The sequence below is a fragment of the Marmota marmota genome, unplaced genomic scaffold (genome assembly GCF_001458135.2).
Source record: "Marmota marmota marmota unplaced genomic scaffold, marMar, whole genome shotgun sequence".
Taxonomy (NCBI): domain Eukaryota; kingdom Metazoa; phylum Chordata; class Mammalia; order Rodentia; family Sciuridae; genus Marmota; species Marmota marmota.
Window position 1 is genome coordinate 45125597 of NW_026000229.1, and position 10198 is coordinate 45135794.

At 33.6% G+C, this 10198-nt stretch overlaps 1 pseudogene; it reads right to left on the reverse strand.

The window, feature by feature from the left end:
• Positions 1 to 988: 988 nt before the first annotated feature.
• LOC107137674 overlaps positions 989 to 10198 on the reverse strand; it is a 27938-nt pseudogene continuing 18728 nt past the window's right edge.

Below are 10198 nucleotides of genomic sequence, written 5' to 3' on the forward strand. Positions count from 1 at the left end.
TTACTATATCCTGCTTCGCAGGACCATATTAACAATACAGTGAATAACTGAAGTGTTCTTTGGAGTAGTGACTAATTCACTGCAGATTAGATTATAACATAGGACCTGGGATGCTAGAATACCTAAGGTAGGACAGCAAAGTGTTGTTTTGGGTTCTGGTTACTAAAAATAAGTTGTTTATAGTGATCTTTACCAGCAGGAATAGGGGGAAAAACATTTTCCAGGTTAATAGTGACAAACTAGACATCAAGGAGATTAAATATATCTGGGACCAAAGCTGCAATTAAGTCAGCACTTGTTCAGCTGTCTTTCTCTGAGATCCATTTGTCTTCTTCACATGCCACTAGGTGATGTGAATAAGGACATAGTAGGAATTAACCACTATACATATTTTTTTAACAACACAAGTGATTTGTTATTATTTTTTAAAATGCCACAAAAGCAAATATTAATTCTGGAAGATTTTTAAATCAATCTAACACTATTTTTTATATATATATATATATATATTAGGTGTAGATGGACACAACACAATGCCTTTATTTTTATGTGGTGCTTAGGATCGAACCCGGGTCCCGCCTGTGCTAGGTGAGTGCTCTACCGCTGAGCCACAATCCCAGCCCCTATATTACATATTTAAAGAAAAAATTGTCCCACAAACATTCCCTCACAAAGCCAGTGGTTTCATATTTACACACTATAATTTTAGCAATTTTAAGTGTTAATCTGTGATTCAATGATGTTACTTCAGAAACATAAAAAAATATAGCTCCTTTTCATGGCCATGCTTTCATTTTTGATGGAAGCTGGTTTATCCTAATGTATAACTTTAAAACTATAAAAACATCTGCTTTATAAAACTTTTAAGACAGAAGACTGTCAAACAGAAAAGAGGGCTTATCTTCACTTAGGTCTGAATCTTCATCTACTCCTTCCCTTTACAACTGGATTACAATTAGTGCAATAAAAAATATCCCAAGAAAGGATACTATGCAGCACTTAAAACCCAGAACTTGTTAAGGAATGTCTGGGTAACAGTGCACTGATCTTCAGGGGCATCTGCATCACCTCTCTTTGGCACAGAGGTCAATAGAAGTTGCATTGCTCTCTGTTAAGTACTTTGGCTTTCCTACACAACATGCTGGGGAGAAAGATTATAAATCAAGTATCTAATATGAAGGACAATAAGTAGAATACCAAGAAATATGAGTGCTTGAGGTCCACTTTTATTTCTTCTGATTTTATATAACGTAATTAAAAAGAGCTATCTGACAGTATTTCTAATTCCTGCCATTAAAGTAAAAATGAAATGCATAAAAATAATCGTTATAAGAATATCATCAAGAGGGAAAATGAGTAAAGGCAAAAGCATAGTCAGTGGATTACTTGAGTTATTATTATTATCAGTAATATAATATCTGAAACCAGAATCTATTCTAATTGAATGAAGAGCTTTATTTAAATTTGACAGGAACAAATATATGAAAGATGATATATCATGAGCTTTGTAATGTTTTGAACAACCAATAAAAAATATTTAAAAAAATAAATAAATTTGACAGGAAGAGAAAAATTACAAATAGCAAAGCAACCAAGATGAAAAATATTTTCCAGATGATCTTCAGGGAACACAGAGTGCCACAAAATTTTGTTCACCAGCTGTTTTCAATGAATTCTAAGTGCCTATCTCTTCTCCTACCTGTTCATAACCTTTCTTCAAATTGCTTTTGAATCTTGTGCTGGCAAAGGTCTACCAACTTTACTTTTTGATTTAATGTTCTGAATATGTTGCTCCACTTCTTCATTGTCTTCTAAAGGTTCATGAGCAACATTTCCAGCACCTTTGATCAGATTTAAGATAGTGCCGACATGCCATAGGCTGTGTTTAAGTTATAGCTGTCAAAGAACTAATGGAAAAAGACAGTGCAGCTAACCTACAACTGCTTCCAAGGTCTTCAAACCTTAGTCATATATGCACATAGGGTAATAACGTCTGATTCAGTCTACTATCCTTCCTACTCCCCTCCCCACCCCCTCCCTTCATTCCCCTCTGCTAATCCAAAGTATCCTGAACTTAGTGAATGATGAACATTTTTCCATATATCTGTTGTGCATTTGTATGTTTTCTTTTGAGAACTATCTAAGTTCTTTTCCCAGTTTTGGATTGGATTATTTGTTTCCTTTCTATTGAGTGTGTTTTTTATATATTTTTAGGTATTAGCTTCTTTTCAGATACGTTATTTGCAAACAATTTCTTTAGGCACTGGGTTGGACCTTCACCCTCTGTTTCTTTTGCTGTGTAAAACCTTTAAGTTTGATAAAATTTTGTTTTTGTTTTCATTGCTGGTGCTTTTGGGTTCATATTCAGAAAAGCACCAAAAAAATGTTGTGGTGTTTATCCTATGTTTTCATCTAAAAGCTTTATAGTTTCAGGGCTTGCATTTAGATCTTTAATCCATTTTGAGTTTATTTCCATATCTAGTATGAGTTAAGGATCTAATTTTATTCTTGTGCATCTCCATATCCAGCTATTCCAACACCATTTGTGGGTGAGACTATCTTTTCTCTACTATGTATTCTTGATATCATTGTCCAGAATCAAAAGTGTGAATTCAAGTATGAGATCTCTGTTGTTTGTTTTTTCTTTCATTCGTTGACTTTTCTGTTTTCATAACAGTATCGAGCTGTTTTGATTTGTATATTTTTGTAATAAGTTTGAGGTCATTCTTCTTTTGTTCTCTTTGCTTGAGATTCCTTTGGTTCATCAGGGTCTTTTGTTGAAGAATGACATTGAAAATTTCATAGCTATTTCACTGATACTGTATATTTGGTAACATGGGCATTCTAAGAATATTGATTATTCTTAATCATGATCATGGAATATATTGCTATTTATTTATGTTGTCTATAATTTATTTAATCACCTATTTTGTAGTTTCCAGTATATAGATCTTCCACTACTTTGATTAAATTTACTCCTATTTAATTTTTTTGTGTTATTATGAAAGAATAATTTCTTAAGTTCTTTTTCAGGTAGTTCATTGTTAGTGTAAAGAAATGCTACTTTTTGTATGTTGCTTTTTTCTAATTTTAATTTTATTTTTCTTTAGTTGTAGTTGGACACAATACTTTTGTTTTTATTTATTTTTATGTGGTGCTGAGGATCGAACCCAGGGCCTCACATGTGCTAGGTGAGTGCTCTACTGCTGAGCCACAACTCCAGTCCCTGTATGTTGCTTTTGAATTCTGCAGCCTTACTGAATTTGTTTATGAGTTCTAACATTTTTATTTTGTTGTTGAAGACTTAGAGGTTTTCTAAACTTGAGATCATGTCATCAGCAAGCTGACACTTTCTTACTTCATGCTTTATGACTGGAAATCTTTTATCTATTTCTCTTATTTAATTGCTGTAGTACTATGTTGAATAGGAATGGGGAGAGTGGGTACCCTTGTCTTACCCTTGTCTTGTTCCTGATTTAGAGGACAAACTTTCAGCTTTTCACCAATGGTTATGATGTTAGTCATGGGCTTGTCATATGTGGCCTTTATCATATTATTGTACATTAATCTATGCCTAATTTGTTGAGAGGATGTTGAATTTTGTCAAATGCCTTTTCTGCATTTATTGAAATAAGCATTTTTTTGTCTTTCACTCTGCTAATGTGGTGAATCATATTTATCCGTTTATCAATTTGCATATATTGAACTTTGTATCCCAGAGATAATAGACTGCAACATAAAAATAATAGGGATTTTTTTTTTAAAAACTGGGGAATGAATCCAGGGCCACTTAACCTCGGAGCCACATCCCCATTTTGTGTTTTATTTAGGTTTCACTGAGTTTCCTAGGGTCTTGATAAGTCGCTGAGGCTGGCTTTGAACTCGTAATCCTCCCTCAACCTCCCAAGCTGCTGGGATTATTGGTGTGTGCCCCCACGCCTGACTCAATAATAGGGAATTTTAATATCCCATTTTCAATAATTGCATATCATCCAGACAGAAAATCAGTTAGGAAAACACTGGATTTCAAACTGGACCTATCAGACCTGTACAGAACATTTCTTCCAACATCAACCAAATGCATTTTTTTTCATAAGAGCACAGAGGACATTTTCCAGGGTGGATCACAATTTGTGACACAAACAAGCCTAATCCAATATAAGAAGCTTGAAATCATATCTGATAACTTTTCCAATCATGATAATATACAACTAAAGATCAACAATTGGAGAAATCATGAAAAATTTACAAATATGCTCCTGGACAACTATTATATAAAAAAAGAAATTAAAAGGAAAATAAAAAAAATTTTTGATGTAAATGAAAATGGAAACACAAGATATCAAAATATAGGGGATGCAGCAAAAGTAGCTTCAGTTTTTGTATCTACAAAAATGCTCACTTGAGGGCTGGGGATATAGCTCAGTTGGTAGAGTGCTTATCTTGCACACACAAGGTTCAATTCTCAGCAACACACACACACACACACACACACACACAATGCTCACTTAGACATAATAACAGATACAATACATTTCAAGGCTAAAAGCATTACTGCTAATAGTCTCCAAACCATGTGGTAGTGATACAAAGCTGTCTAAGCCCCTAGGCCCCTAGGTACCTTTTTATTTCTTGCTCTTTTACATGTGCTCAGGTTCTTTCTTTTTGTTTGGAATGCTCATACAATTTATTCATTTTTCTCACTTTCAAGATTCACCTTAGACCATCATTGCCTTTGGAAGACTTCTAAGAACCCATTCCTCTGTAGTCTTCAATAAGTTTTATATCTTTATTTAGTTTTCCACTTACTAGATTTCTTTTTTACTCTCTTTACATGTCTAACTTCCATTAGGTAGAGTTTCTGGAGCTCAGAGACTCCTTACTCAACTTTGTATCTTAAGCACTCAGCAACGTTTCTGGGTCCCTGTAGCCACTCAGGAGATATTTGTCAAATTAATGTCTATTTGGTGGGGGGGGGGCACTGACTTGATACTGCAGTATCCTCATGTTTATTCTTTTTATATAGATGGTTGAGAAAAACCTGTTTTAATTACACAATTATATAATTATCCTGGAGTATAAATGAACTCTATAAATCTTTACACATTTTATCTGCAGTCCTGTCTCTGTCTGGCTCACTGTGTCTCTGTCTCTCTGTGAATATGTAAGTATACAAGAATGCTCAGGGGGCAAGTATGAACAAAACTGGTTTCATGTGCAGGCTCCAGATCAGATTTTCTGCTTTCAAATGCAGGTTCACCAATTTTAGAGTTAGGGCAAATATTAAGTGGAAAATATACTGCTTTTCACAGTCAATAAATATTAAACACTATATTTGCTTTTATTTTAAACCACGGGCTTAAATAATTATTCAGTAGTCTCCCCTTGTTTGGGTATGTCTGAATATTAGATATTTGTTACCTTTTAATTTATATTTACACTCAGTGTTTTTTTCACTCATTATATTCTCATGAACCATTTTAAGTTTTTCTGGATCCAATATTTTCCTTTAAAACTGTTAAACTACAGAAAGTTAACATTTGGATGGCTCTGCTCAAACTAAAACTAACATTTCTAAGACATATATTAGTGTAATCATTGATATTCATATTTTACATCATTGCTAATTAATATTTTTGTGGATAAACTGATCATGAATAGTTCTTCCATCTAGAATTTTGTGACTTTGATTTATTTATCTCTTGCTTTTCTTTTTCTTATTTGCCATGTAATAGTTGATAAGTAGATATATAAAGCAACAGATTGTTTTGGCAGCTTCAACTTAAGTGCTTGAGTTGAGGCTGTGGTTTATATTCTTAATGTAGAGCTAATTTTAAAAGCATAAAATTGTTCAGTCAATTTTTTCTTCCTGTTATTTTTTTCAGTTATAATTTGCTTTCCTTATTATTTGGCTTCATGACAAAAAACAAAAAACCTGAGGAGTAAGAAATGATAATTTACAGAAATAGATGTCATCCCCAAGTGACCCATTAACTACCTTTCTCCTTAGTTACCTTGGGAAAACCAGCAAGACTCTAGAAGATAATTCCCACAACAGAGTGATTTTTATCTGACAATATCAGGTTTCTGAAGTTCCTTTTGGTCACTACCCAAGCTCAATTAGTGCTCTTAATTAACTACCTTTACAATAGCAGCATCTTGTGTAATTATATACACAGGAGAATATTATGCAACAGAGTAAAACTTTCCGAGTTCTGAATCCCCGAAGATGTAGTTGCCTATGCCCTGAGTTAGAGAACAAATTTTCTCCTTTTTATTGTGTTTCAGTGTTAACAATGTGAGAGCACTGATGGGATTTGATTCTGGCAGTGAGAGTGAATGCTGGCCTGTAGACAAATGGTGGATAGAGGTTTTGTGCCACTTGTTTACCAGGTTTCGATTTTGATTTTATTTATTTATTCTTTTAAAGTTGCAAAATAAAACATAGTACAGAAAAAGCATGAAAAAATGAGTATTTTTAATAAAGTAAGCACCCCTGTAATCTTTATTCAAGTCAAGACAGAATTTACTAGCCATCCTCAAAATCCTCATTGTGACTCTTCCCAGTTCAATCTAACCACTCTTCCTCTTAAAAGTAAATATGATCCTGACTATACAATTAGAACATTTTTTTCATTTTTACAGCTTATTCTTCTTAGTGTGCATTATAAAACACTCTTATTTAGTTTGCTCATTTTTTTCATCTGATATGTTTTAAAAATCTCTTCCAATATATAGAATTCTTTCCATTTTTCTTTCCCTTAATTTGTTTGTTGAAAACTTTTATCCAAATGGCACTTGGCTCCAAAGGTTTGACTATACACCTTTGTTTTTGTTTATAAGTGGTTTTGTGTTCATGCATCAGGAAGCATAATTATGACTTTCCTCTGTTATTAGCAGCTCTTAATGTTCAATATGAATATATATGCATATGCCTATGTATATTATATATGTAGTATGTTATATAGGTAACACATATATAATATAAATACTATGAAAGAGAGAGAGAGACTTTGATTTGAACACCAATGCTAATTCAACCCAGTTAGCATCTTGCCTTCTATTCCATATTTGTATCTCTCTCCTTTCATAGTAATAACCTGGGTTCTTTACATACATATATTTATTTATTGGATTGATTATATGATTCACATGCATTTGTTTCAGAATTACTATGTTAGTACCACTGTAAAAGAAAAGCACATAATATGAAGACAACTTTTTTTGAGTTATTTTATTTTATAGTGAAATTGTGTTAACCTGAATGCCCAGGTAAACTCATGTATTGTAAATATGGCCCCTAAGTATGGCAAGATCAGAGCTGGGGCTTTTAGGAAGTGATTAATTTGTTCATTTAATTTGTAACCTCAACAGTGTATAAATTGATTTTGATAGATTAGTGATTTGGACTAGTAGGTGGTAACTGTAAGCAGGTAGGTAATGGTGGAGGTAGGTCCCTGAGGGTGTGACGTTGGATTGTATCTGTCCCTGCCCTGGCCCCAGCTTGCCCTCTCTCTCTCTGCCTCTGTGCTTCCTGGCTGTAAGAGGAGCAACCTTTCTCTGCCACTCTTCTATTCTGAAGTTCTGCCTCACCTCAGACCTGGAACAGTGGAGTTGGCTGATCATGGGCTGAAGCTCTAAAAACTATGAGCACAAAATGAACTTTTCCTCCTTGAAGTTGTTCTTGTCAGGTATTTTGGTCACAGTGATGAAAAGTTAACACAAATGGTATGTATTCAAAATTAATTGGAAAATAAAATAGGTGCAGTCAAAATTAATTGGATCAGTTCATATTTTCTTTCTTCAGTTTGGTTATGTCACTGGGTTATTTGAAATGTATTTGGATTCATTTGTATCTCTCTGCATTCAGTTTAAGAATTTTTATCAAGGTACATTTGTCAGCTTAATATTACACTTTGAATATGTAAAATATGAAACTGGACTAAAAATTTAAAATTATTAATAAAGGAATTCTTACAGGTATGTTCCATTCTCCTATTTACTTGTACTATATTCCCTCTCACTTCTTATAGATACATTGTGTTATCTAAATCTGGGACATTTTTGCAGCATTCCATTTTTGAACAAATGAACAAATTAATCCTTTTTAAAGTTATCTGAATTTAAAAAAATTATTTGAGTACTATGCCTATTCACTTGCATTTGTATTTTTCACTTATGAAATAATCCCATATCACTCCACATAGCTCTCTTTTATATTTCATTGCTTCACAGTACTCTTTAGTGTGTATGTTTCAGAGACTGTTCAACCTATATTGTCAATATTGGAATACTTATATAGTTTCCGACATTGCAATCATTCTTGCATGTGTATTTTAGTGGTGTTTCTCCAAGGTGTCTGCTGTGGCCTGCGGATGAACAGCTAATGCAGGCTGTGAGCCAACTTAAGAAAATAAAAGTCAAAAGAAATATAATAAGATTTAAAGACAAAGAAATATACTAAGAAATAAAGACAAAGGACTCAAAAATGGAGCAGCAGCAGGATCCCATGAGTGATCCAAGCTCTAATGGAGACTGGATCTAAGTAAGGAATGAAAGCCACACATTTATTATATAGGTATAAGCATTAAAGAGTTTCAGTGTGAAAAACTTCTTGAAGTGAATAGGTTGAAGTTGAGAAAAACCACTTGGTTGGGGCTCAGCAGTTTACGCTTATTTCTTCTACCTTTGGGCAGCTGGCATTTGAAATCAAGGCTTTTGAACTAGTGAATTCATGACAAGTGTGGATGGAATTCTCCCTATCAACAGAAGTCACCTTGCAAATGGGCATTCCCTGGCACTCTTGGATGGCATCGTCTCACTGTGCAGGTTAGATAGTTCAAAGAAAAGATTTATTTACTGCTTACAATACCAGGATAAATTCTTAACAATGAGTCAAAGACTAATACTTACATGGTTTTTTAGATATTGTTAAATTTCCTGCATAAGAGTTGAACTATTTTGCATTCCCAAATAAACTGTTTCTATACAGTCTCACCAAAATGTTTGGGATTTTTGCCAACCTGATAGGAGAGAAACAGTATTTCATTGTGGTTTTAATTTGTGCTTGTTTTATTATGGTGAAGATGAAATAACTTTTATATGTTTATGAGATAGTTTTATGTCTGTTTTGGGTGTGTATATATATCTCTCTTGCCAATTTCTTCATTTTTAATTTTGAGGCAGAATTCACATACCATTTATCATTTTAAAGTGAACAATTCAGTGTAACCTGGTACATTCACAGTGTTTCACAATCACCGTCTCTTTAGTTTTAATACATATCATCCTGGAAGGAAACTGTACCCATTACATAGCGTCCATTCTTCCCCTTTCTCCAGCCTCTGGCAACTACCAATCTACTCTCTGTCTCTGGATTTACCATATTGTAGAGTGTATCAGCACTTCATTCTTTCTTCTAATGGTTGAATAACCTTTATACACACACACACACACACACACACACATATCACATTTTGTTTATCCATTGAACTATTGATGAACATTTGAATAATTTACTGTTTTGGCTATTGTGAATGGAGCTGTTAAGGACATGTATGTACATGTTTTTTTTGGGAAACAAGAAGAGAGAGCCTACAGAATGGGAGATCATTGCCACTTACTCTTTAGACAGATGATCAATATCCAGATTATATAAAGAACTCAAAAAACTTAACACCAAAAAAGCAAATAACCCAATCAATCCATGAGCCAAAGAACTAAACATACACTTCTCAAAAGAAGAAGTGCATAATGGCCAACAAATATATTAAAAAATGTTCAACATTCCTAGCTATCAGGGATATGTAAATCAAAACTACATCTCCAGTGAGAATGGGAATCATCAAGAATACAAATAATAATAAGTGCTGGTGAGGATGCAGAGAAAAGATCTATTCATACATTGTTGGTGGGACTGCAAATTAGTACAACCACTCTAGAAAGCAGTATGGGAGTTCCTCAAAAAACTGGGAATGGAACCACCATATGACCTAGCTATCCTACTTCTTGTTATTCATCTAAAATATCTAAAATCACCATACTGCAGTGATACAGCTACATCAACGTTTATAGCAGCATGATTCACAATAGCCAAGTTATGGACTCAGCCCAGGTACTTGTCAACTGATGAATGGATAAAGAAAATGTGATATATATATATATATATATATATATATATATATATATATATATATCA